General features: G+C 46.2%; 2 long non-coding RNA genes across 3 annotated transcripts; both read left to right on the forward strand.

The window, feature by feature from the left end:
* The first annotated feature begins 5,338 nt into the window (after nt 1-5,338).
* Nucleotides 5,339-8,992, forward strand: LOC136538750 (uncharacterized). Of its 2 annotated transcripts, XR_010779456.1 has the most exons (3): nt 5,344-5,703; nt 5,796-5,905; nt 8,764-8,992. It is a non-coding gene; the product is annotated as an uncharacterized lncRNA (long non-coding RNA). The 2 variants fall into 2 exon arrangements; XR_010779455.1 differs by lacking the exon at nt 8,764-8,992 and having other exon boundaries at nt 5,339-5,703; nt 5,796-6,360.
* Nucleotides 8,993-13,831: 4,839 nt separating this feature from the next.
* Nucleotides 13,832-15,774, forward strand: LOC136538751 (uncharacterized). Its single transcript, XR_010779457.1, has 2 exons — nt 13,832-15,117; nt 15,210-15,774. It is a non-coding gene; the product is annotated as an uncharacterized lncRNA (long non-coding RNA).
* The last annotated feature ends 10,243 nt before the right edge of the window (nt 15,775-26,017 follow it).

Here is a 26,017-nt window from a genome sequence, read left to right on the forward strand (position 1 = left end):
TCTAGGCTGAGCTCAGAAACATGACGACCTAGAAGCTAGAGGCCGAGAGCTTCATTGTCGGGCTAGCCGTGGACCTCGCCAAAGCGAGGAGGAATCTTTAGGCGGAGAGCAACGAGCTTGGTATCCTGAGTGCCACCCTCAGAGTGGTCTGCGACTACCTTGAGGTGGTGCAGTCGAAGGGGACCAGCTCGCTCACGCCCCGTGCCGTAAAGATCATGGCTCGGGTATGCCAGCTTGAGAGGAATGCCCTTCACACTGGGGTTAATCAATCCTTTGTGATTGCTCGTTCTCATTATGGGGACAACATTGACCTGGAGATGATGAGCCATGGCTTTGTGCCTGGCTATGAAGCCCATGAGCTGGAGGAGATGGAGACGGTGGTGGCTCCCCTTTCTCAGGACCTAACAGATAGAATAGACAGCATAGTTCTCCCTTGGAGGGGTTAGTTAGCTAGATAGGTCGGGCAATCATTAATGTAACAAGCGAACAAGCTCCAACCCCTCTGTACTATCAGAACAAACTTATCATTTTGTTTCGTTTGATCGAATTTGTTTCCCCCCTTTTTATGTGTGACAAGGGGTTCATGTGTTTCGACACTTCCATTTGTTAAGACCATAGGGCCCGAGGTGTAGGAGGGAAACTCTGATCATGCTGGTAAGCAAGAGTGGCGTAGCTGCTGGAGCATAGGTTTCTTGCAGTCCGACCAGCCTTGCTCAGTCATTCGTTTCCACAGACCTTGCCGTTAGGTTTAATGCGAGGAAGAGGTCAGGCATGGCGACTATTTTAGAAAGGGTGTATTTATACCCTTATCAACCCCCAAGTGAGATCTGACCCCTTGCCATTGCTGGGGTCGAGTGTCACTAAAGATCGAGGAGAGGATAGCGAAATTAGTAAGAGAAAATGTCTCTTGTTTTCACACGTATCCCCTCCTTAGGTTCTGAGCCATTGTTCTACGACCGCATGTTCGGTCTCCTTGTGAGTCCAACTTTCCTTGAGCCCCCGCGCATAGTAGGGGTCTAGTAGAGCATCGGCTTGTCTTTGTGATCGTCGCCCCATCCATGATTTCTACAACCAGAGGGGTTGAGCTAACGTCACTTGCCTCGATGGCTCGAGTGACACGCTCGATGAGCTCACTAACGGGCATGTTCGAGTGGAATCTGGGTTCATCGTTAGTGATGGGGTCGGCATAGCCCTCATGTGGTATTCCACTGCTCCTTAACCCACCTCCCGGCAGATGCCCGAGTCATTCTGGAGGGCAACTCAGGTGGCCCGATGGCCTCCCCTCAATGGGGATTCTGTGGACTCGACTTGAGGTTAGGATCAAATGAGAAGGTTGAGATGACCCTGTCTGCTTCTAAGTGGGTCGGGCAAAGGCCGCTGGGGCTCATCAACATTTTCTCCCCTGGCTCTATTCGACGTGAGGCGGCCTCAGGCCCTTCGTGGGTTGGCCTTCGAACCCCAGTCAGGTGGATTCCCGAGTTTGGGTTGGGCGGCTCGAGCCCCCAAGCCTCGTGGGGGTCAATAGGGGTCAGCCAGATTTCATGTGTCACCCTATCCTCAGTTTTCACAATCGAAGGGGCTGAGCTAACGACACTTGCCTCAATGGCTCAAGTGTCGCGCTCGGTGAGCTCATTAATGGGCACATTTGAGTGGAATCCGGGTCCGTCATTCGCCGATGGGGTTGGCATAGCCCTCATGTGGCATTCCACTACTCCTTAACCTGCCTCCCAGTAGATGCCCGAGCCGTTCGATTGGATTGGGTGGCCCATTGGCCTCTCCTCGATGGAGATTCTGTGGGCTTGGCTCAAGGTTAGGATCAAATGAGAAAGGTCAAGATGTCCCTATCCACTTCTGAGTGGGGTCGGCCAAGGGCCACTGGGGCTCATCTTAGTTTTTCTCCCTTGGCTCTGGTTGATGTGAGGTGGCCTCGAGCCCTTCGTGGGCTGGCCTTCGAACCTCGATTGGTTGCCGCTCATGTCGAATGAGAGATTGGTTGCCGCTCATGTCGAATGAGACGACTACCGCTTCGTGATGCGACATGAAGCATTGGGATGCAATAATTGCATATGATGTGCTTGGATGTATGAGATGTATGTATGAATGAATGTATGAATGCATGCATGAGAATAAATGAATGAATGATCATGCAATGGAAAAGAAAAGTGGGGGTCAGTAAAGTTACCTCGATGGCTCGAGTGGCGGGTTTGGGGAGCTCTTACCGGATATGTCCATGTGGGGTCTAGGTCCGACGTTCATGACAGAGCCGATGTAACCAACATGGGGCATCCCACTGCTCTCTACCAGTCTCTTGGCCATGACCCAAGCCCTTCAACCGGTTCATGCGACCTACTAGCTGATCCCCGATGGAGATTTCACTGGTGGGTCCCTCCAAATCCTTCCAGGGAAGGCCGAGGCAAAAGCTCAGGGTGCAAGGACAAAAACTCTAATCACACTGGTGAGCAAAAATGCCATAGCCACTAGGGCTTAGGTTTCTAGGGGTTCAACCAGTTTTACTTAGAGTTTGGTTCTACACACCTTGCCTCTAGGTTTTAGCATGAGAAAGGGGTTGGGCATCGAGAATGTCTACCAAATAGACACTCTTGCCAGCCCCCGAGCGAGACTCGATCCCTGGCTGTTGCTTAGGTTGAGGGCTCGATAGCAAAATTAATGCACGTAAAGTAAGGGTGACTCGTCTCTCGCCAGCGACCCGAATCGTTCGATCAATTTGGGTGGCTCGCTGGCATAGGACTTACCTCGATGGCACAAATGACAGGTTTAGGGAGCTCTTACCAGATATGTTCGAGCAGAATCTAGGCCCATCGTCCATGATAGGGTCAACATAACCCACGTGGGGCATCTTGCTGCTCCCTACCCATCCCTCAGCAGCGGCTAAGCCGTCCGATCACTTGTATTGCCCTGCTGGGATAGGACTTACCTACAGAGATAGAGGATGAGAACATCTCACGCAAGAATTTAGTTAGGCAGATAAGCCAGGTGATGGACTCATAATAAATGGACAAGCTCTTAGATTTTGTTATGGCCAAACAGTTTTTTGCCCTTCTCCCCCTTTCTTATAAAAAGGTTGGTGCGCTCTGACCCTTTTTGTCATTAAGGCCATAAAGCTCGGGATGTGGGTGAAAAAATTCCAATCACGCTGGTGAGCGAAGATGCTATAGCTACCAAGATGTAGGTTTCTCGTAGTCTGACCAGTTTTACTCAGAGTTTGTTTTCGTATCCCTAGCTTCTAGGTCTCAATGTGAGAGGGGGTCGGGCATGGAGAATGTTTGTTGGGCGGATAGACTCTTAAACACGTACCGACTCTTTTCGTGGCTAAGGCCAAAAAGCCCAGGGTGCAGAAAACAACTCTGATCATGCTTTGAGCAAAGGCGTCGTAGCCACTGAGGCGTAGGTTTCTCGCAGACCGACTAGTTTTACTCAACATTTATTTCCACAAACTTTGCTTCTAGGTCTAAATCGTGAGAAAGGGTCAGACATAGAGATTGTCTACCAGATAGATATGCTCTTATTAGCCTTCGAGTGAGGCCCGATGCCCCGTCGTTGCTGGGGTCAAGTGTCACTAAAGGTCGGGGAGTTCAATAGCAAAACTGATAAGAGAAAGTGTGTGTTTATTAAGGGTAAAAGCGACATAGCTACTCGATGTTCTAGGCATTAGTGAAGACCTCACCATCGATGGTCTTGAGCTTGTAGGCGTCTAGCCAGAGCACCTCCACGATGATGTACGGTCCCTCCCACGGTGGAGAGAACTTGTGGCGGTCCTTGCTACTCTAGACAAGGTAGAGGACTAGGTCTCTGATGTTGAAGGCCCGACCCCACACTCGACGGCTGTGGTACCATCGCAACGCCTGCTGGTACTTGGCCGAGCATAGGACGACAACATCATGCACCTCATCCAGCTGGTCCATGGCATCCTTGAGGGGTGCCTTGGCTCCCTATTCATCGTACGCCCTGACCCTTGGTGCTCCATAGTCAAGGTCGGTCAGGAGGATAGCCTCGGAACCGTAGAACATGAAGAATGGCATGTAGCCGGTGGCCTAGCTAGGGGTCATCCTCAGGCTCTAGAGCACTGTGGGAAGCTCGGCAACCCATCGTCCACCAAACTTGTTCAATCGGTTGAAGATCCTAGTCTTGACGCCTTGTAGGACCATGCCATTTGTGCGCTCAACCTGCCCGTTCATGCGGGGGTGTGCTACGATGGCCCAGTCGACATAGATGTGATATTCATCGTAGAATTGGAGGAACTTCTTTCTAGTGAATTGCATGTTGTTGTCCATGATAATGAAGTTTGGTACTCCAAAGTGATGGACAATATCAAGGAAGAATAGCATGGCTTGCTCGGACTTGATCACGGAGATCGGTCAAGCATCTATCCACTTTGTACACTTGTCTACAGTGACAAGCAAGTGGGTATAGCCCCTGGGTGCTCTTTTGAGAGGTCCGACCAGATTGAGCCCTCAGACCATGAATGACCACATGATGGGGATCGTCTAGAGCGCTTGGGCCGGTAGGTGGGTCTGCTGGGCGTAGTAGTGACACCCTTCATAGGTGCGCACAATCTATTTGGTGTCGGCTACTGCAGTTGGCTAGTAGAAGCCTTGTCGGAATGCATTTTCGATGAGGGTTCTAGGTGCAGCATGGTGACCACAGACCCCACCGTGGATGTCACTCAATAGCCGCTTCCCCTATTCGATAGGGAAGCAGCGCTGTAGGATCTTGGTGTGGCTTCTCTTGTAGATGTAACACCTCGGGGGTTTAAAATACTAAAACCTGACATGTCATCATATGCATTGCAAAGCATATGGCATTTGGTGAAAAACTTTGAGATGCATACACTAAAACAAGTTTATATTCATGAGATATGTGTTGAATTGTATTGTTTGACTTAAATTCAAAGTTTGTTGGGATTTTTGAATTTTTCAAGAAAACCCCGTTTTTCAGCATTTAAATCCTACCCTGAAAATCCATTTCAAAATCTAAGCATATTTTGGGGTTGATCCCAAAAGCAAAAGTGTAGAGCTTGGCAAGTTAAGCAAAGTTTGTTTTTGGAGTTTTTCAAGTTGTTTAGAAAATTTTTGAGTAATTCAAAAAGGCGTAATTCGTTAAATTTCCCTATTTGAATTCAAAAGTTCATTTCAAAATCTAGACCGAATTAGGAGATGGTTATAAAAGCAAAGTTGTAGAACTTTTGATTTTGAACAACTTTTATTTTTGGAGATTTTTGAGTTGTTATACAAATTTGGGAGTAATTTGAATTTGAAACCAAATGGCAATTCTGTAATTTGGATGAACAGTGTCCACCGCCGAAGCTACATGGCCGGCGACCGTCTTCGACGTTCCAGGCACGCGCGTGGCGGCCTTGGCTTCGCGCTGGCGTGGGAAAGGCGTCGCCGTGGCTTCTCCTTGCTTCCTTGGCCGCCCTATAAAGCTCCGACGCCGCCGTCGTCGTCGTTTCTCTTCCTTCTCTGTTTTTCCCGTCACCACCGCCGCAGCTCCGTCGAGCTCTCGCCGTCGACTTAGCGCCGTTGCCGCCTCGGCAAAGCATGCTCCAGCTCCGCCGTAACCTTGCGCATCCAGCTAACCCCTCAATTTAGTCTGATTTCGCCGGGAAACGCCGCGCAACGTACTTCTTCCTCGCGGCCGGCGAACTCACCCGAGATTCCGTTTCTCCGTGGCCAGAGCCCGTCGGTGAGCCATTGCCCTTGATTGGTGTACCTTTGGTTTCGTCTCGATGATGTAGTACTTAATCCATAGCTGGTTGCTCATTTTGACCACTGCAGTCGCCGGTACACCATCACCGACGACGTTTTGCTCCGCCGTGATCACCGCGATCGTCGTCACGCCTCTCCGTTGCTTCTCAGGCTCGGCCAGTGACTCCAGTGTGTTCGGGGTGAGCTCCTGGTTCTACCCAAGTTGTTTGTTTCATCATTACCGAGCTCCTATCGCCGGCGTAGCATGGCCGTGCCGTCGTGTCCGCCATGGCCGCCGTGGTGCTTGGTCCAGTTAGTGTCGAGGCCCGATTGTGCCACCAATCGACGCGTAGAGATGTAGGGGTCATTTCAGTACCTTGGTCGTCGCCGTTGAGCTCGCCGTCGGCGAGTTTTCGCCGGTCAGCGCGCGTGTCGCCGTGGTCAAAGCGCGAGGTAGAAGATGACAAGTGGGACCCGGTTGTCAGTGACTCAGCGTTCTAAGTGGATTTTCTATTTTTCAGAATTAAATGAATAGTGCTGTAATTTGTTATTTTTGTGTAGAATTATTTAGAGCTCCAAAAATTATGAAAATTTTTGTGTGAATTCTCTATGATGTATATTATATGACAAAAATTTGAAATATTGATTTCCAGTATTTTTGGGGTATGATAAAAATTGCTCAATTAATTAATAAATGACTTTCCATGATTTTTCTAGGCTTATTTACTTGTCCAAAAATTATGAAATTTGTTTTGTTACTTAGTTATCATGTAATGAACATTTGCTAAAATTTTGAGCTCAATAAGAATAAATTGATTTATTTCATAATTTTGAATTAAATAATTAATTCATAAAAGCAAATAGTAACCTTTGATGATTTAGGTTTTGTTTGAAATTTTGGATTGAGTGATGACCTTGGGTCATTTGTTGATAATGATCCTTGGCAGTTGATGTACGTGTTACGAAAAAGATTTAGTTTGTTGACTTGCAACTGTACCGCGAAGGAAAGTTGTATTCAAATTCTTAATTTTTGTATCCATCATCGAGCATCATGTTTCGTATTCCGCATCATGTTAAACATGGCATTGTTATTACGTGTAGTGAACGAAGGTGAACACGTGGTAGTTAATCAAGTTGTTGAGGAGGTTAATCCGTCTGTTGAGGTCGGATCGAATACTTGTGAAACGACGCAGGAGCCGGACTTTTCCGTCAACGAAGGCAAGCCCCGGATGCATACAACCCTACCTTGTGTTTTACAAATTAATTTTGCTTTTGCTTTTCGTTACTGCATTAAGTGAGTAGGAGTTAAGTAAGAGCCTAATTGGTGCATTACCATCCTTGTTATTCCATATTTACCATATTACCAGTTTTTAAACTCGTATATGCCTAGTTTTGCTTAGCTATGCGTAGAACGATGAAAGTCGGGTGATTACCTGCCACCTGCAAGTTTTAAATGGAACATTGGTTAATTATGTTAGCATGTGATATGGGAATGTGGAGTAATAAATCTAGACCGGGCGGACTCGGGGTGTGTGAGCCACAAGACATGGAGGTCTTGTGAGCGGGTTCTTTCCGCCTGTGTCGATTAAGGCACGTCCGTTGTTGAATTGCATGAGGTGAGAATTTGTAGTACTAACCACATACTCCGGTAAGCCTTTGCTTGGCTATTCTATTACGAGAATGGCTACTCGCGCACTGGGAGTGGAGAGATGGCGGGAATAGCGTGTACCCTCGTGGCTAGAATATGGCCGGATTGGAGGTGTGCTGTATTCTCGGGTGGCGCGGACCCGTTCTTGTTTTAGAGGATCCGAGGGTAGGTTGGTATATGTAGGTCAGGGACCTGCATATGTCGTGTGGTCTGGAATTCCCAGCTGGGTTTTATAATCGGTTCGAATCGTCGTTGCTCCTCGGTTATGGAGACTCAACTCACTGTTCATCATCGTAGAATTAATAACTGAAACTTGAGAAAGGTTTGCGAAAAAGATTGATATGAAGTTCATGATCTCATTACGGATCCTGACAGATTCATATGTGGTACTTATAAAGTTTTACCTTTGAAGTAAAGAATTTTATTAAAGAGCTTTTACGCAAAAGAACTTTGATTATTGTTAAAACCATACCTTGAATCCCTGAGCCTGCATTCCTGAGTTATCAGTTCTTATTTCGGTTAAGTCTTGTTGAGTACTTTTGTACTCAGGGTTCGTTGACCCCTTGTTGCAGGTGAGCCTCATGAGCAGATCTGTTTTGGATCGTGCTGCATGACTATCGTTCGTTCTGACGATGAGAAGTAAATGTGTGATCCTTGGGCAGGATGTTTATTTTGTGTGATATGTCTATATTAATTATGCCACTCCACTACTACTATGGTTTGTAATAACTATCAAACTTAGTTTGTAAGGTTTGAAACTACTGTTTTGTAAATTATGTTATTGTAAGACTTCCGCTGTTTTTACTCTGATGTATATATTTGAATAAATGTTGTAATACTGCAATGACCTCTGTAACGTGATCCTGCTCGGAAATCGTGGATGATTCGGGGTTCCTCGGGGACACCCGACAGTCTTCTTAAGTTACTAGGAACATATGCATAGTCGTCAGAGGTCGTTGGACAGTGACAGGTGCATGTGGGTCCTATAATTTAGGAGGTTCTGCCACAGAATGGTATCAGAGCGATCGTTACAAGGTTTTTGTTGTATTGTTTTACAAAAACTTCAAAATGATTTGGATGACTAAATTTAACTTGTTAATTTGGTCCAAATTGCTTCCGACTTACCTTATTTCATTCTCACCCTTCCTGATTTGAGAAAAAGGCTTTGTGTGGTGGAGTAGTAATTCTATTATGCCCTATATAATAACAACTGTTGTTTATGTGCATTATAAACTTTGATGTTTTTGTTCGTAAGAACGATTCATGCATCATTATTAATTCACTCGTTACTTCCTTCACCTATTAGTCTGGAGTTGAGTAGTGAGACTGGTTTGAGTAATGTAATCCATCATAGCTGCTCTTTAGACTTTGATCAAATGGTCTTACTTGGATTAAATTGGTTTCCTACAGTATGGCTCGTGCCAAGATGACGCCCCGTAAGTCCACTGGACCCAAAGGAGTTCCTCGTCACCAACTTGCCCCTAGAAATGATGGTGCTAGCAGTAGCAGTTCTAGGCCTGATCCCCAGGCAGAGTTACAGAGGATTTCTGCAGAATTAGCACAAGCTACTAGAGATAGGGCTTTGGATGCTATACAGTTAGGAGAATTACAGGATCAATTGAGGCGTCTCACCACCGCACATAGGAACTGCGAAAGCATGTTAGTTCGTACGGTGGAGGGACGAAATGAGGCTTGGCATAGGGAAGATGTAGCTAGAGCTAGAACTCATGAGCTAGAATTCTATGTAGAAGATTTAGAAGAACATAATACCTATCTACATGAGGAAGTTCATAGGCTTAGCAATCTACTAAACCCGAATCATGAGCCTCAAGCTGATGCCATGGACCCTGGTGTCATCCTTGCTGATGAAAGTGAATCAGAAGAGGAAGAAGAAGAAGATCCTGAAGAATTAGTAATGATAGATGAAAGTGATGATGAAGGCGGTAACAATTCCGGAATGGATACCGAGCCTGAAGTTTGAAGTAATCACGGAAAGGAGTAGAGTTGTGTAATAGAAGATCTAGTTAAGCTAGTAGTCTTGTTTAGATGTGTTCTTGTGTTTAAATAAGTGGCATCGATGTAATGCGGGTAGTAAGCTCTTTGATCTTTGAATAAAGACTTGTGAATAAAGTTTGGTTTGTTATGAACAGATGCGTCGTACGCGGGGATCGCATATTCCTGGTACTTCACAAGATGATGATGATATCCCCAACCCACCACCGATGCCGACCAATCTGGCTGATGCTATCGCTGCATTAGTCAATGTGACTGTGGAAAATTCTCGTTTGCTTCATGAGATGGCTCAAAGTAATCAGAATCAGATGCATGGAAACCGTGGCCGCAATCATAACAGGCATGAGGCTACCTATGTGGATTTCACGGATACGAAACCCCCGGTGTTCACCAAGGCAGATGAACCACTGGAGGCTGATGACTGGCTTAGGACCATGGAGCAGAAATTTGATCTTATTCACTGCACAGAGTTTCAGAAAACCGGTGTTTGCTGCCCAGCAACTTAGAGGTGCAGCTGGTGCTTGGTATGCAAATCTGATGGCCATGCAGCCCGCAGGCATTCCATTAACTTGGACAGAATTTCGCACTGCTTTCAGAGCCCATTATATCCCGGAAGGAGTGATGGCTATGAAGCTGGATGAATTCCTTGCTTTGAAGCAAGGAGATCAAACCGTAATGCAGTATGTGGGAAGATTTAATCATCTGTCGCAGTATGCATCTGAACATGTCAATACGGATGCCAAGAAAAAGAAATGGTTCATGAGAGGGTCTGAATACCAAACTGCAGACAATGATGACAGCCTGTACCAATATCACTTATCATGAGGCAGTAAATATTGCAATTGCTTCAGAGGCAAAGTATCGGCAGCATAAGGAGCTCAAGAAGAAAAAGAATGTGCCGTCTGGACCTTTTGGTGGAAACCAAAAGAGGCAGAGAGTGATTTATCATCCCGTAAACCATTATCGTCCTCCTTATCGTCCGCCGCAGTTCCAAGCCGGGCAACAGTCAAATGTCCGTCCTGCTACAACCTATCCGAACTCACAGTCAACCAATGCTTCTGGTGGCAATGCTCCAACATCCCAGGGTCACAACTATCCGTGTTACAATTGTGGAAGGACTGGTCATTTCTCCAGGGAATGTCCATATCCTAGGCAGGCTAATCAAAATTATCAGAAGGCCTCTGCCAATCAACAACAAGGTCAGGCATCAAACAAGAACCCCAATCAGAATGCTCAGAAGGGCAAAGATGAGAGGAAGACAGGACGGGTATTCTATATTCAAGCTGGGGAAATTCCTGAAGGAGAGCCAGTGATGATGGGTATGTTTCCTGTCGCCAATCACCCTGCAGTTATACTTTTTGATTCTGGCGCATCGCATTCATTCATCAATAGAACATTTGTCGTGAAGCATGAAATTTCAATTGGGGCAACAAAGGAAAGTTTCTTTATACAGTCGCCCGGGGGACGTCTGTGTACTAAGGAAATGGTATACCAGGTACCCGTAAACCTGGGTGGGCATATTTTTCCCACTACCATGATTATCCTTAAGGATCAGGATATAGATGTAATTTTGGGAATGAATTGGATGTATCAGCATAAGGCTGTTATAGATGCTTTGAATAGGACTTTAAGAGTAAGTTTGCCTGATAGTAATTCTCAACTTCTTATCCAACTTCCAACCCTAAGAAGATCAGTGAGCAAGATTTGTGCAACTGCTGTCAAAGAGATTAGAGATATTTCGGTAGTGTGTGAATTTCCGGATGTGTTTCCTGAAGATTTACCCGGTCTACCACCCGATAGGGATGTACAGTTCAATATAGAGTTACAACCCGGAACAGCTCCGATTTCTCGGAGAGCTTATAGGATGCCACCTAAGGAATTGGCCGAGTTGAAGACTCAGTTACAAGAATTGATTGAGAAAGGGTTTATCCAACCTAGTTCTTCACCTTGGGGATGTCCGGCAATTTTTGTGAAAAAGAAAGATGAGACCCTGAGGTTATGTGTTGACTATCGTCCGTTGAATGAAGTGACCATCAAGAATAAGTATCCATTACCTCGGATAGATTTGCTTTTTGATCAATTGGCCGGAGCCAAAGTTTTCTCCAAGATAGATTTGAGATCAGGATATCACCAAATTAAGATAAAGCCTGAAGATATTCCCAAAACGGCATTTACCACAAGATACTGGATTATATGAATACTTGGTGATGTCTTTTGGTTTGACAAATGCTCCCGCTCATTTCATGTATCTGATGAACTCAGTATTCATGCCTGAGCTAGACAAGTTTGTAGTGGTGTTTATTGATGACATTCTAGTGTATTCCAAGAATAAGGAAGAACATGCGGAACATCTCAGAATTGTTCTGACCCGCTTGAGAGAACATCAACTATATGCCAAGTTCAGCAAGTGTGATTTTTGGCTTAAGGAAGTGCAATTTCTTGGACATGTCTTGTCAGCTGAAGGAGTTGCAGTTGATCCCGGCAAAGTGAGGGATGTGCTTGATTGGAAACCGCCAACCACAGTTCATCAAGTTCGGAGTTTTCTTGGATTGGCGGGGTATTACCGTCGGTTTATTCCAGATTTCTCTAAAATATCAAAGTCCTATAACCTGAATTGTTGAAGAACCAAGTCAAGTTTGTCTGGTCATCAGACTGTGAAGAGGCTTTCCAGACTTTAAAAAGGCTGTTGACTACTGCACCAGTGTTAGCTCAACCTGATATCGAGAAGCCGTTTGATGTCTATTGTGATGCTTCAGGTATTGGTATTGGATGTGTGTTGATGCAAGAAGGCCGAGTCATTGCCTATGCGTCCAGGCAACTTAAGCAACATGAAGAACACTATCCTACTCATGATTTGGAGTTAGCAGCTGTGGTACATGCTCTGAAGATTTGGCGGCATTACCTGCTTGGTAATACGTGTCATATTTACACAGACCATAAAAGCTTAAAGTATATCTTCACTCAGTCAGAATTAAACATGCGACAAAGAAGATGGTTAGAACTGATTAAGGATTATGATTTGGAAGTACATTATCATCCGGGTAAAGCAAATGTGGTTGCAGATGCCCTTAGTCGCAAAAGTTATTGTAATTGTCTGACAGTGAGAACAATGGGTTTGAATTTATGCCAAGAAATGGAGAAGTTGAATGTAGAAGTAATTCAACAAGGAAGTTTGACCAACATAATTGTTGAAGTTACTATTCGAGATCAAGTTATTGCTGCTCAAAAGGAAAACAAGGGTATATCCCATATCAAGGAAAGAGTCAGGGATGGAAAAGCAGAATGTTTTAGTATAGATGATGAAGATGTGTTATGGTTCAAGGATCGCCTGGTGGTACCAAAAGTTCCTGAGTTGCGGCAGTCAATTCTAGATGAGGCACATGCTACTAGGTTATCTATCCATCCGGGAAGCAACAAGATGTACCATGATTTGAAGCAAAGATTCTGGTGGACTAAAATGAAAATAGAGATTGCTAGATATATAGCGAAGTGTGATACCTGTCAAAAGGTGAAAGCTATACATTTGAGGTCTGCTGGTGAGTTACAACCATTACCTATTCCATCTTGGAAGTGGGAGGACATCAGTATGGATTTTATTGTTGGTCTACCCAAGACATCAAAGGGATTTGACTCAGTATGGGTTATTGTAGATCGACTCACTAAGTCAGCACATTTTCTTCCAGTCAAGACCATATATCCTACGATCCAATATGCTAAGATGTATTTGGCAAGAATCATGAGTCTCCATGGAGTACCCAAGACTATAGTGTCAGATAGGGGTACACAATTTGTCTCCAGCTTTTGGAAACACTTACATGCTTCGTTAGGTACCAAACTTCTGTATAGTACAGCTTATCATCCGCAGACTGATGGGCAGACTGAAAGAGTCAATCAAGTACTTGAAGACATGTTAAGGTGTTGTGTCCTTAACTATTCCAATAAGTGGGATGAGTGCTTACCTTTGGCCGAGTTCTCATACAACAATAGTTATCAAGAAAGCATTAGAATGGCTCCATTTGAAGCACTCTATGGTCGTAGATGCAGAACATCGTTGAGTTGGTCTGAGCCAGGAGAGAGAAGGTTCTTTGGAGTTGACCTTGTGAAAGAAACAGAAGACAAGGTTAGGCAAATACAGAGTAATCTGAAGATAGCTCAGTCCCGCCAAAAGAGTTATGCGGATAGACGACGGAGACCATTGGTATTTAACAAAGGAGATTTTGTATATCTGAAAGTATCACCAATGAAGGGAGTTAACCGTTTTGGTGTTAAAGGAAAGTTGGCACCTCGATATATTGGACCATATCAAATTTTGGAGAGATATGGAAAAGTGGCATATCGCTTGAAATTACCTGAACATCTCGCAGCTGTGCATGATGTGTTCCACGTTTCTCAATTGAAGAAGTGTCTCCGAGTGCCTGAACAGAATGTTGAAGTTGAAGGAGTAGAACTAGAACCGGATTTAACTTACTCCGAATATCCTATCCGAGTGCTGGATCAGAAAGATCGTGTTACTCGAAGACGGACAATCAAGTTCTATAAAGTACAATGGAATCAACATTCAGAAGAGGAAGCTACCTGGGAATCAGAAGATTACTTGTTAGAAAAGTTTCCAGAGTTTCTAGCGTCAATATAGAATAGAATAATGTTAGTTGAGCTCGGTTACTACAAATTGTGTTTTGTAAAAGAACCTCAGTTGTTTTATGGAAAAGTTCTGGATCTTTTTGGATTGACACATTTCCTTTTCCATTACTTACTCTATGGCTTTGAATCTCGGGGCGAGATTTCTTTTAGGGGGAAGGATTGTAACACCTCGGGTGTTTAAAATACTAAAACCTGACATGTCATCATATGCATTGCAAAGCATATGGCATTTGGTGAAAAACTTTGAGATGCATACACTAAAACAAGTTTATATTCATGAGATATGTGTTGAATTGTATTGTTTGACTTAAATTCAAAGTTTGTTGGGATTTTTGAATTTTTCAAGAAAACCCCGTTTTTCAGCATTTAAATCCTACCCTGAAAATCCATTTAAAAATCTAAGCATATTTTGGGGTTGATCCCAAAAGCAAAAGTGTAGAGCTTGGCAAGTTAAGCAAAGTTTGTTTTTGGAGTTTTTCAAGTTGTTTAGAAAATTTTTGAGTAATTCAAAAAGGCGTAATTCGTTAAATTTCCCTATTTGAATTCAAAAGTTCATTTCAAAATCTAGACCGAATTAGGAGATGGTTATAAAAGCAAAGTTGTAGAACTTTTGATTTTGAACAACTTTTATTTTTGGAGATTTTTGAGTTGTTATACAAATTTGGGAGTAATTTGAATTTGAAACCGAATGGCAATTCTGTAATTTGGATGAACAGTGTCCACCGCCGAAGCTACATGGCCGGCGACCGTCTTCGACGTTCCAGGCGCGCGCGTGGCGGCCTTGGCTTCGCGCTGGCGTGGGAAAGGCGTCGCCGTGGCTTCTCCTTGCTTCCTTGGCCGCCCTATAAAGCTCCGACGCCGCCGTCGTCGTCGTTTCTCTTCCTTCTCTGTTTTTCCCGTCACCACCGCCGCAGCTCCGTCGAGCTCTCGCCGTCGACTTAGCGCCGTTGCCGCCTCGGCAAAGCATGCTCCAGCTCCGCCGTAACCTTGCGCATCCAGCTAACCCCTCAATTTAGTCTGATTTCGCCGGGAAACGCCGCGCAACGTACTTCTTCCTCGCGGCCGGCGAACTCACCCGAGATTCCGTTTCTCCGTGGCCAGAGCCCGTCGGTGAGCCATTGCCCTTGATTGGTGTACCTTTGGTTTCGTCTCGATGATGTAGTACTTAATCCATAGCTGGTTGCTCATTTTGACCACTGCAGTCGCCGGTACACCATCACCGACGACGTTTTGCTCCGCCGTGATCACCGCGATCGTCGTCACGCCTCTCCGTTGCTTCTCAGGCTCGGCCAGTGACTCCAGTGTGTTCGGGGTGAGCTCCTGGTTCTACCCAAGTTGTTTGTTTCATCATTACCGAGCTCCTATCGCCGGCGTAGCATGGCCGTGCCGTCGTGTCCGCCATGGCCGCCGTGGTGCTTGGTCCAGTTAGTGTCGAGGCCCGATTGTGCCACCAATCGACGCGTAGAGATGTAGGGGTCATTTCAGTACCTTGGTCGTCGCCGTTGAGCTCGCCGTCGGCGAGTTTTCGCCGGTCAGCGCGCGTGTCGCCGTGGTCAAAGCGCGAGGTAGAAGATGACAAGTGGGACCCGGTTGTCAGTGACTCAGCGTTCTAAGTGGATTTTCTATTTTTCAGAATTAAATGAATAGTGCTGTAATTTGTTATTTTTGTGTAGAATTATTTAGAGCTCCAAAAATTATGAAAATTTTTGTGTGAATTCTCTATGATGTATATTATATGACAAAAATTTGAAATATTGATTTCCAGTATTTTTGGGGTATGATAAAAATTGCTCAATTAATTAATAAATGACTTTCCATGATTTTTCTAGGCTTATTTACTTGTCCAAAAATTATGAAATTTGTTTTGTTACTTAGTTATCATGTAATGAACATTTGCTAAAATTTTGAGCTCAATAAGAATAAATTGATTTATTTCATAATTTTGAATTAAATAATTAATTCATAAAAGCAAATAGTAACCTTTGATGATTTAGGTTTTGTTTGAAATTTTGGATTGAGTGATGACCTTGGGTCATTTGTTGATAATGATCCTTGGCAGTTGATGTACGTGTTACGAAAAAGATTTAGTTTGTTGACTTGCAACTGTACCGCGAAGGAAAGTTGTATTCAAATTCTTAATTTTTGTATCCATCATCGAGCATCATGTTTCGTATTCCGCATCATGTTAAACATGGCATTGTTATTACGTGTAGTGAACGAAGGTGAACACGTGGTAGTTAATCAAGTTGTTGAGGAGGTTAATCCGTCTGTTGAGGTCGGATCGAATACTTGTGAAACGACGCAGGAGCCGGACTTTTCCGTCAACGAAGGCAAGCCCCGGATGCATACAACCCTACCTTGTGTTTTACAAATTAATTTTGCTTTTGCTTTTCGTTACTGCATTAAGTGAGTAGGAGTTAAGTAAGAGCCTAATTGGTGCATTACCATCCTTGTTATTCCATATTTACCATATTACCAGTTTTTAAACTCGTATATGCCTAGTTTTGCTTAGCTATGCGTAGAACGATGAAAGTCGGGTGATTACCTGCCACCTGCAAGTTTTAAATGGAACATTGGTTAATTATGTTAGCATGTGATATGGGAATGTGGAGTAATAAATCTAGACCGGGCGGACTCGGGGTGTGTGAGCCACAAGACATGGAGGTCTTGTGAGCGGGTTCTTTCCGCCTGTGTCGATTAAGGCACGTCCGTTGTTGAATTGCATGAGGTGAGAATTTGTAGTACTAACCACATACTCCGGTAAGCCTTTGCTTGGCTATTCTATTACGAGAATGGCTACTCGCGCACTGGGAGTGGAGAGATGGCGGGAATAGCGTGTACCCTCGTGGCTAGAATATGGCCGGATTGGAGGTGTGCTGTATTCTCGGGTGGCGCGGACCCGTTCTTGTTTTAGAGGATCCGAGGGTAGGTTGGTATATGTAGGTCAGGGACCTGCATATGTCGTGTGGTCTGGAATTCCCAGCTGGGTTTTATAATCGGTTCGAATCGTCGTTGCTCCTCGGTTATAGGAGACTCAACTCACTGTTCATCATCGTAGAATTAATAACTGAAACTTGAGAAAGGTTTGCGAAAAAGATTGATATGAAGTTCATGATCTCATTACGGATCCTGACAGATTCATATGTGGTACTTATAAAGTTTTACCTTTGAAGTAAAGAATTTTATTAAAGAGCTTTTACGCAAAAGAACTTTGATTATTGTTAAAACCATACCTTGAATCCCTGAGCCTGCATTCCTGAGTTATCAGTTCTTATTTCGGTTAAGTCTTGTTGAGTACTTTTGTACTCAGGGTTCGTTGACTCCTTGTTGCAGGTGAGCCTCATGAGCAGATCTGTTTTGGATCGTGCTGCATGACTATCGTTCGTTCTGACGATGAGAAGTAAATGTGTGATCCTTGGGCAGGATGTTTATTTTGTGTGATATGTCTATATTAATTATGCCACTCCACTACTACTATGGTTTGTAATAACTATCAAACTTAGTTTGTAAGGTTTGAAACTACTGTTTTGTAAATTATGTTATTGTAAGACTTCCGCTATTTTTACTCTGATGTATATATTTGAATAAATGTTGTAATACTGCAATGACTCTGTAACGTGATCCTGCTCGGAAATCGTGGATGATTCAGGGGTTCCTCGGGGACACCCGACAGTCTTCTTAAGTTACTAGGAACATATGCATAGTCGTCAGAGGTCGTTGGACAGTGACAGGTGCATGTGGGTCCTATAATTTAGGAGGTTCTGCCACAGTAGAGTTCGCCCTCAACAAGGATGAAGGACTTGGCATGACACGCAAGCTGTCGAGCCTCTGTCTTGTCCATCGGTAGCACCTCACGGAGGTGGTAGTCGAGGTAAGGCATCCTCCAGTCGACCAGAGGGTCAGGCTCTATTGCTGGATCCTTGTCAATCTCTATGACTTCAGGGTCGGATGGAGCTAATGGTTGGTCAGCCCATCACCAGCTTGTTTCAGCTCCTTATAGCCGACTGAGGGCTTGTGCTGATCACTGGCGAAGACGGCTATTTCGCCAATGTGTCGGCTGCCTCATTGAGATGCCTTAGGATGTGATTGAGCTCGAGGCTATCAAACTTGTCCTCCAGCTGGTAGACTTCTCGGTAGTATGCAGCCATATTGGCATTATGGCAGCTTAACTCCTTCATGACTTAGTCGATGACTAGCTAGGAATCGCCCCGGATGTCGAGGCATCGGATACCAAGATCGATGGCGATGCGTAGGCCATTGACGAGCGCCTCATATTTGGCCATATTGTTGGAGGAGGGGAAATGGTACCTCATGCATACCCCAAGGGGTGAAACAAAGATCAGCCCTGCGTCAATGCCTTTCTTCATCAGTGATACATCGAAGTGCATCGTCTAGTACTCTTGGTTGATAGCCACTGGTGGCATTTGGACCCCGGTCCACTCTGCAATGAAATCAGCCAGCACTTGGGACTTGATGGCCATCCAGGGGCATATGCAATGCCTTGACCCATCAGCTCAAGTGCCCACTTTGCGATCCTTCCCATGGCATCCTAGTTTTGGACAACCTCACCGGATGTGATTTGAAGTAGTGGCGCAGCTTCCTCTTGGCGATGAGGATGGCATGCATGAGCTTCTGGATTTGGGGGTAGCGGGTCCTAGATTTGGATAGGACCTCGCTAACAAAGTACACTAGGTGCTGTACTTTGAGGGTGTGCCCCTCTTCTTCTCGCTCCACCACCAAAGCGGAGCAGACCACCTGTGTCGACAGAATATCATCGACAATCCTCCGAGGGGTGTCCCACGAAGATAGATTGATCGGTAGAGATGCATGTAATCGAGAACAAGAAGGCAACAGAGACATAAGAGTTAGACAGGTTTGGGCCATTGGCGGGACATAATACTCTACTCCTGTGGTCTGTTGGATTGTATTGGCTATCATATGATATTATGTGTGTTTGGAGGGGGGTCCCGGCCTGCCTTATATAGTCCCGAGGCAGGGTTACAAGTCAGTTAGATCTAGGAGATAACCAAAAAGTAATAACAGATTATAGGAATCATGGAATCATACATATCCTAACAGATCTCGTAGTATCTTCAAGATATCTTCTCGGTGTCTTGTGGGACACGTCGAGCAGCGCCATGCCTCGCAAGGCTTTGTCTTATGGGCTAGGCCACCCCTAGGGGCGTAGCCCATGTGGTCCTCCATGGGTATTTGGGGTCATACCCTCCACAACTAGTCCCCGAGCGCCTTGTATCCATTGTGCAACGCCGTCTTGAGCATGTTCGAGTAGGTGCGAATAAAGCCAACCAGTCAAACTCAAGGTTCGACCACCGTGATGAGTTGCCGAGTAGTTGTGAACCATCGTTGAGCAGTGTGAACCATCGCTGAGCAGCTATGAACCATCACCGAGCAGCTATGAACCATCGCCGAGCAGTGTATCCCAAGTAAAGCTTGCCATAAGGATGTAAGGAGCTCAAGTTCAAAATCGAAAATTTCCTCATAGTGGACTGTCGATGAAATATGGTCGGCAGTCTACCTAGGGGTATGCTCAAGGTAGTAGATTATCGACAGATAGGTGCGCAAGCTACGAACGAGATGGTGACGCAAGACAGACATGAGGTTTTATCCAGGTTCGGCCGCCGTGAAGGCGTAATACCTACGTCATGCGTCTAATTGTATTGCTGTGTGTAAATGAGATGATTTCTGAGAGGGGTCCCCTGCCTGCCTTATATAGTCTGGGGGGTAGGGTTACAGATCTGGAAACTAATCCCAACCAGTTACAATTGCCATAGGTGGCTGGATAAGGATTCCTATTCTAACCGACCAGGATCTTACTTGATCTCCAAGTCTGCCTTGATTCCTTGCGCAGGACTCCGAGCAGATCGGCTAGGCCACGCATCGTCTTCTAGTGGGTCAGACCCCCTGGTCCAGGCCGGCCCAAACCTAGCTGTAAGGGTATAGGGGTTAACACCCCCATAGCTAGTCCCCGAGCACCATGTATTATGTTGCGACACACCATTTGATCTTCTTCGGCTAATGCGGTCTGTCTTCATGTCATCTCCAACTAGTTGAAACATTGACCAAGCAAATGTGCCAATATTCTGGTCAGCACAGAGAGCAGTAGACCATGATTATAGCCAAAGATTCTAGTTGTCCGAAGAATGCATGGTGCTCTAAAGAAAAAGATTTCTTTCCCGATCAAGTGTGCCCACTTGTATTTCTGAAAAGAAATGTAAGTGACCCTTGTACAGTAGTAGTTATGGCCAACAGTCAGAGCATAGGGGTCGATAAAATAAGCACATTCACCACAAGGTGAAGTGTGCCCACTTAGTCCCCGAGCCTGGTAGTAAGTGACGTAGACACGTAGTGCTAGGGTCTAAAAAGAATTCCCAGTTAAGTTGAGAATCCAATCGTCGTACAAGCGATACGAGCTGCATCGGTAGGTGCATCATACCGATGTAGTCCCCGAGCTTGCTGGAAGGCGAGGTATCAGCCTTATAGCAAGGTCTAAGTGAGAAAAAAATAAATGCCTCTCAACTATATGTGAGTACAAATCACATGTAGCCATGGAGAGCGGTCCCTGAGCAATGGTCGAAGAGTGGTCGAGGCAGTCCCCGAGCGCAGCATGGGGAAAACAACGAATCCCCGAGAATAACCATAGTCGGAACAGTCCCCAAGCACGAGGGTAGTCGGGACAGTCCCCGAGCACGAGGGCGGTCGAGACAGTCCCAAGCACGAGAGTGGTCAGAACAGTCCCCGAGCACGATGGTGGTCGGGGCAGTCCCCGAGCACAAGGATAGTCGCGATAGTCCCCAAGCACGAGGATAGTCACGACAGTCCCCGAGCACGAGGGTGGTCAGGACAGTCCCCAAGCACAAAAAGTGTGGCAAAAACCCATATGCCACTTTTACTATTATGTTATGTATGTATTTATTTATTTGTTCTGACAAGTCCAGTCTGGCATGTCTAGTAAAAAAAGTAGACGGGTATAGCACGTCATACTGCCTTTTTGTCTTGTCAAGCAAATAGTTGCGTGGCACCTATCAGTAGGTGCGTCAGCGTGGGCCCTCCCACACTGGCAACGAAGAGGCGCATATATTGTCATAGATCTCGAGGCTGAGTAATACTGAAAACGTGAAAACAACCGTCTGCGGCGTGTGTGCACGTCCCCCAAGAATCCTGGGCAGACAAAACGGCATAACTCTTGGGTTAAATATGGTATATGATAGGTTAGTTACTATTTACTGAACCCCATTGCTATTCGCAACCGCAGCTTTCGTCTTCCTCTCGCCAACCAACCCTAACACATCCAAAATCGCCACCAATCAATCCGCCGCCACTTCGATTGCCGCCTCTGCTTATCCCCCGCTGCTGTTGAAGATCAGAACACTCCCCGTTCACCAGCAAGGCCAGAGTCAGAGGCGGGAAACGAAAGGAAATGATGAAAAGTGATGCGCAGAAGAAAACAGGGGTCATGGTGAAGGAATGGTGGAAGTCAAAAAGCAACGAGTAGACCATTGAAGACCTCATCACCATGGGGGTACTCCACAATAAGGAGCTCGTAGGATGGCGTGCGCTGGAGGGCGAGAGGTACCCCAATCCACAACCAGGTGAGATCATGGTGTTCGAGGATTTCTTTAAATGGGGATTTGGAGTTCCATTGCATCCGTTTCTTCAGGGTCTCTGTCTTTACTATGAGATTGGGATTTGCAATCTGCATCCCAACTCGATCCTCCTTGTCACCACTTTTATTCATCTGTGCGAAGCGTATGGCGGCTTCCAGCCCCATTTCAATCTTTTCCACCATCTTTTCTGTCTGCGGAAGATAGGAAGCGGTGGTTCGAAGATAGCCGGGGGTGTATACCTCAACCTCCATGACGGCATGAAAGCCCAGTACCTGCACTGCCCATGGAACATGTTGCTCGATGACTAGTACAAAAAATGGTTCTACATCCGTGAAGAGCCAAACACGATCACGCTATGCGACGCGGGCTACATTCTAGAGAAGAAGACGAGCTGGTCGGTGAAGCCCGAGCATCTGGGACAGGTCCTAGAAATATTTGGAATGATCCCGTGGAAAAAACAGGATGGTCCAAGCGTAGTCAGGAGTTTCATCAGCCGATGGGTCCAGCCCTGCTAGAGGAGGGTACATCCTGGCTATGAGTATCAAGGGAGCACAGACCTGATGAGGACGAGGCAGAGGACGCTTGACAAAATCGAAGTCAAAGCTAGAATTGGCAAGCTATTTAACTTAGCCGATCCAAATTATGCCAGATTGAGCGACATCGAGCATGCTTTCAAGCTTGCCCGACCTTCCCCAAAGGTAACTCGTCTTGCTATGTACCTGTAGTCTTATATTGTGGTAGGGTAAGTGGAAACTTACTGTGTTCACTCCCTTTTGTTACCTAGGTTAATGGTCGGGATAGAGCGATAGTGTTTGTGTCGCCACCCCCTGGAGTAGAGTGGCCACAAGGAGCTAATCCCACCACCTAGACCAGCGTTGAGATCGAGGATGAGGATGTCGACTGGGCAGAGCTCGGAGCTAGAGAGGAGGCAGTAGCCAAAGCTGCTGGTAAGTGATCGGCTGCCCCCAAACAGTCAAAGAAGAGATCAGTAACCACCCTGCTCATCGGGGGAGCGCTAAATATCAATGAGCCTGAGGAGGACCTAGCGGAGAACCCGGCCAGCAAGCATCGGCAGGTGATTTTTGTTTGGTTGGAGGATGACATAGAGGAGGGAGAAGATGCAGACACCTTTCAACTTGTCCCCCAAAAAAGGAGGAAGCAACTAGAGTCGATGGAGCAAGGTGGGTCCTCCATGCCTATGGGACCCACATCGCTGACGGCGGTGAAGGATGCAGCCGGGTCGACCTCGGGAGTACTTGGGCAAGGAACGCGACCGGCGATGGGAGCGACAACTCAACCGAGCACACCACCAACCACTACAACGCGAAGGACAAGTGGCGGAGGGGTCGAGCACCAAGGCCCAGCGACAGTGCTGGATGTAGAGGGAGACCAGGAGTCATTCGCACAACACGTGGAGCAAGTACAGCCGAAGAGACGCGCCTTCTCCACATCATTCCATGTTTCCAACATGTAAGTATTTGTAACCTTGATATAAGTTAGCAATTTGCATTTAATATGATTGCTTTCTGAACTTATCTCGGGTGTACTAGCTCGGTGTCCACAGAAAGTCCGGACCAGCTAGCCGAAAGTGGCGTGGCGCTACCAATAAGTACAGAGCAGACTACCCAGCAGCCGACCACCGAGGAAGCCATAGTAGAAGATCCATCGGGGCCTTAGCAAGCGAGCAGTCAGACAATAGTCCCTGAGTAGGTGGTCAAGGGACCAGCCAAGCCAGGCACGAGTGCTCCGAGTGCTAAACCTGCTGAGGGCAACAACTCTGCATCGAGGGTAACAGAGCAGACCGAGGAGCAGCGGCCGGAGGTGAGAGCATAGACCACATTTACCGATGTTGTAGCTCATGGGAAGGTTGTGGTGATCACAGATGCTGCTGATGCCGGGCCATCACCAGGACCCAAAGAAGAGCCCAAAGAGGATGAGGTGGAGGAGGTCCTAGGCAATCCGCAAGACAAGAGACAACATGTTTATGTGTCATGTTGGTGGAAAGACCAATGGGTTATCCATGAGGAAATCCCGGAGGTCGAAGAAACCAAGAAAGTTGAACGGGCAGCAAAGCGGCTTGTTACGGAAGTGCAGGTAAGCTTCGCTTCACCCCCTGGTCTTGTGGTCTAGTCGTAGTTGTCTTACTTAGCTATCTACACATAGGACTTAATGAAGACTGCAAGGTACCACAAGAAATGCTTCAACCAGATCGAGGGGATCGTTGCAAACAACAAGGAGCTGATGATGGAGGTGGACCGCTTGCACTAGCAACTTGAAGCCGTCGATCATGAAAAGACGGTGCAAGATTCCTAGAACCAGAACCTGGTCATCCAGCTCAACAAGAAAGAGCGGGAAAGAACAAGTAAGTAGCCATTTTATCATACCGACTACTAACAAGTGCTGTTGCGTTGTTGGTAGTAATAGCTGTAGTGTAGGCTTAGAAGCTAAAGTGATCCGTCTCTGAGAGGAGAACAGTCGTGTGGTCGAGGAGTACGATCGCCTAAACGAGGACAATAGAAAACTGACGCAAGACCAGTCGCAGCTCCGGGACCACACGACCAAGATGACAGAGGAGCTAAAAGGTAAGTTGTCCAACCGTCTTTGCTCATTTTTGTTGCCTACCATAGTTTGGCGTGGTCTAACGTCTTTACGACGTGTGCGGTTTGCAGTTATAAAAATCAATGCAAAGAAGCATATGGAGGCCATGATGAAAGACCGAGATGGCTGGAGGGCGCAATGCCAAGAGTTCACCTAGGACCGTGACACCTAGAAAAGCCGGTGCTAGGAGGTGGCAAAGGGCATTTTGCCAGTCCTTAACCTCATCGATCCGGTGCTAGCAGAAGATGTGCCAAGGACGCCACAGCTAGGATTGATTGAGAGATGCCAAAGGGCATGGGGATGGTTCCAGGGGTTCGTGAAGGAGGCGGGAGAGTACGTAGGCGCACATGTGCTAAGCATGGTACATGCTCACTACCCCCTGATCGATCTCAAGCACCTGGAGGCTAGATACCCGAAGGAGGTAGATCCAGACAAGGCCGAGGAGCTACAGATGACCTAGCTAGACTTGTCGGCGAAAATAATTGGTGACATTAACCTGTGTGGAGGCGTGACACCACCCGTACAAGGAACACCATCAACAAGTCAGCTGGGAGCGCCATCATCTTCAAGCCAACTGGCGAAGCCTATGGTCTCGACCAGCCAGGCATCGGCGGGGCCATCTTCTTTAGCTCGATCAATGCCAGAGTCCCCAAGACCTGAGCATGATGTCAGGCCCAACGAGCAGCAGGTGCCGCATGCCCTGACCAGCCAATAGTGTAGGCTATAGCTATAGAAGAAGATGTAGTTGGGTTATTGTAAACTTGGACCTTTTCAGGCAAACTTGTAATAACGTAACTGTATATCAACATAAGCTTGTTTGTTTTGCAGAAAACGTGTTTAAGCTCAGATATCGTGTTGATGTAACTAAGTTAGAATGTGTTGGCGTTCTATTTAGTTGTACCAGTTTAGTCGACACGTCATCCTGAAAGGTTTGTATGGCCCTAGTTTGTCTTGCGGTCAGAGTGTGAGGTGCATAGCTTGTGCACACGTAGAAACACACAAGTCAAACCAGAGAGCACCTGCCGATCACCCGTAGCATAGAGAGCGGATCCCATGCACGTGTTGGGAGGAACCAGAGACAGGGCCTGCTCCGAGAACCCAAGAAGGAATGGTGGTCGGTTTTAACTGGTAGAGTTAGAATAACAATAGACTTCGAAGTGACACATTAGAGTGGTCAGAGAAATCATAATAGCTTTATTGAAATAAATCAAAAGTACAAGAGGGGTACATATCTTAGTAGCTAAGCATAGAAATGCCTAAGCTTGTCGATGTGCCAGGAATTGGGTACGTCTGTGTCGTCTAGGCGAGCTAACCTATAAGATGTAGGGCGTGTAACCTCCTTGATCATGAAGGGTCCTTCCCATGGGGTTGCGAGTTTGTGGACACCAGCCTGATTCATCTTCCACTTCAGGACCAGGTCCCCGACCACGAAAAACCGCTCCTTGACGTTCTTGTTGTAGTACCTGCGCAAAATAGCAAGGTATTTGGATGTACGTATGCAAGAATCGAGCCGCTTCTCTTCTGCACTATTCACTTCTAGCTCCCGCACTTCATTGGCCTTATCTTCGTCGAAGTTCTCTACCCGTGCTGATCTGAAGGCTATATCTGCTGGGAGCACTGCCTCAGCACCATAAACCATAAAGTATGGTGATACGCCGGTATTGCGACTGGGCTAGGTTCTAAGACCCCAGACCATAGCTGGTAACTCTTTGAGCCATCTTCTAGGAGCTTTGTCATTCTCTCTGTACATCCTCTTCTTAAGTGTGTCCAGGATCATACCATTTGCC

Source organism: Miscanthus floridulus, chromosome 2 (assembly GCF_019320115.1).
Source record: "Miscanthus floridulus cultivar M001 chromosome 2, ASM1932011v1, whole genome shotgun sequence".
In the NCBI taxonomy this organism is placed as follows: Eukaryota; Viridiplantae; Streptophyta; class Magnoliopsida; order Poales; family Poaceae; genus Miscanthus; species Miscanthus floridulus.